The sequence below is a fragment of the Sarcophilus harrisii genome, chromosome 3, assembly GCF_902635505.1.
Source record: "Sarcophilus harrisii chromosome 3, mSarHar1.11, whole genome shotgun sequence".
NCBI lineage: Eukaryota > Metazoa > Chordata > Mammalia > Dasyuromorphia > Dasyuridae > Sarcophilus > Sarcophilus harrisii.
In genome coordinates this window covers 418,998,771-419,001,287 of record NC_045428.1, presented here as the reverse complement: position 1 = coordinate 419,001,287, position 2,517 = coordinate 418,998,771, and positions in this window count along the sequence as shown.

Genomic DNA, 2,517 nt, shown 5'->3' with positions numbered 1-2,517 from the left:
CTTTGGTATTACAATTAACACTGCCTCTCAAGGACCCTGCTCCCTTTGGGATAGTAATACTATTCCTCAAGTACCTTTATAAAGGTACTTTATAAACCTTTATAAACCAAACCTTTATAAACCAAAGTGCTCCTCACTACCCCTAAATTGTGACTTAGAAGTGGATATGGGCAATGGAGTCACCAGACAGTATCCAGTCCTGCATCCAATGGCAACCCAGGTGGTTCCTGTTAACTTTTTCTGATGAGTTGTCTAATCTCTTTCTTGTCTCTAGCTTGAGAGCTCCTGAAGCTACTGCTGCTCCTGTCACCACTCTAGTACCATCAGTAGTATTGCATCCATGTGGGCTCCAGCACAAACCTGTACCTGAGTGTTACAGATCATTTCTTTGACCTCCTAAATTATTTCATTCTGGAAGAATGTTATTGGCTCTGCCATTCCAGAATTATACTTGAAGCATTATTTTAAAGTTGTTTGGAGGACAATGTTGAGAGAGCTCACCTGTAGTTTTTCCTCTAGTCTACCATCATGGCTCCTCACCCATAACTATTGAAAAGGCTTTGAAATAGAAAAGTAGGACCCTATCAAGAGACAGGAAATGTGTATCTGGACAGATATAATGAATCTTATTGAACTATATGTACTCTGTCTTCCTATCATGAACTTGCTGATCAATTACTAGGGTTTATAGGCAACAGTCAGATTAGAATAACATGGTTATAGGTTTAAATTAGATAGAACATTAGAAGCTATCTAGTACAATCCTTTTTATTTTACAAATGAAGAAAATGGGTCTCACAGAAATTGAGACTTATTCAATATCATACAATTAGTAAGTGACAGAAAAAAATTTAAAATCAGGTCCTCTAACTATAAATATAATTATAAATCTTTCAACTAAATTATTTTGCCTTTTCATACTTCTTCTATGGAGCTAGGCTTGGTCATTAAAATTTCTTAATATCTGGTTTTGATTGCTTTTTCATTCTTGACCTTTATTCCCCATTTGTTGTAATCATATTATGTATCATTTTCTTGGTTTAGTTTACATTCTGTTCTATCAAGTTTATATGTTTTCCCTTGTTCTTGTGTACTCATTTTTTTTTTCTTTTTAATATCACAATGATAGATCATTGAATTCTTGTGCCATAACTTGTTAAGTCATTCCCCAACTGATGAATATCTACTTGGTTTCCAGTTTTTTTTCCAACAATAAAAAAGTTCTGATATAAATATTTTGTTCACTATAACGTCTTTCTTTATGTTATTTGCATCATTGGATTATGTGCCTAGTAATGGAAACTCTAGGTCAAAGGGCATGTACTTTTAATTTACACCTATGGGTCATTCTAAATTGTCTTCCAGAATGGTTGCACCAATTAAAGATAGTGTATATTTCCATTTTTCACAATTCTTCCTACACTAATTTCCATTTTATCACCTCTGTCAATTGCCAAGTGTGAAATGAAACTAAATTGTTTTGATTTACATTTCTCTTATCAGAAATTTGGAATATTCATGTGATTGTTAATATGATTACATTTCTTTTGAAAACTTTTTGTTCATATTTTTAAATTACTTATCCACTGGGGAATCCCTTTGGTAATGAATGTAATCCCTATTTCAAAGCCCATTGGTTTAAAGTTTTTTTTTTTTTTTAATTGGAAATGAATGTCCTGCAGTGAGGAGTGAGACAAAGTTGGTGAGATCAGAAAGCTCCATGGAATAAGGATTACATGCATTTCTGTTAGTTGCCTATATATCTTAAAAAGCAGAATCTTATTACTGATATTTGATTCCAATATTTTCCCTATGTAACTTTTCATTCTTATCCTAGTTGAATTAATTTTGTTTATGCAAAAGCATTCTAATTTCATGTAAGCAAAAGCATCTTTTTATTTTTTTAATAAAATGACTCTATCCTGTATTAAGAGCTTAAATTAGAGGTGTGAAAATACTTGATCTGATTCTTCTTAAATTTTTTAAAAAGAATGTCAACTTCAAAATCTGGGCCAAGTATTGATTTTAATTTTACTGTGGTATATAGTATAATATGTTGCTTTCAATCAAATTTCTGCTGTTCATTTCCAATGCTCTTAGCATTTCTTTTCAAGTAGATAATTCCTTCCTAGATAATTTATGTTTTGGACCTTTAAAAACAGTCAGTCATTGGGTTCAATTATTTCTTATTTCTCCTTGTCTAATCTATTCCATTTCTCTATTTTTGAACCAATATCAAAGAGTTATGATTACTATTATTTTATTTACAATGGAACTTGTGGTCTGGAAGTTTTATTAAGCAGTAATATTTTCAGTCAATCAGTAAATAAATATTAAATGTCTAATATGGCCTAAGACAAGAAATTTACATCTTAGAAATACAAAGACTTAAAGAAATGAAATTTGTCAAGAATTATTTTCTGTGGAACTAGAGATGATGTGAAAAGTTGTATTACACGATGCAATGATTAAGATATTAGTAAAGTATATCTTAAGTGAAACTATGTATTGAATTGA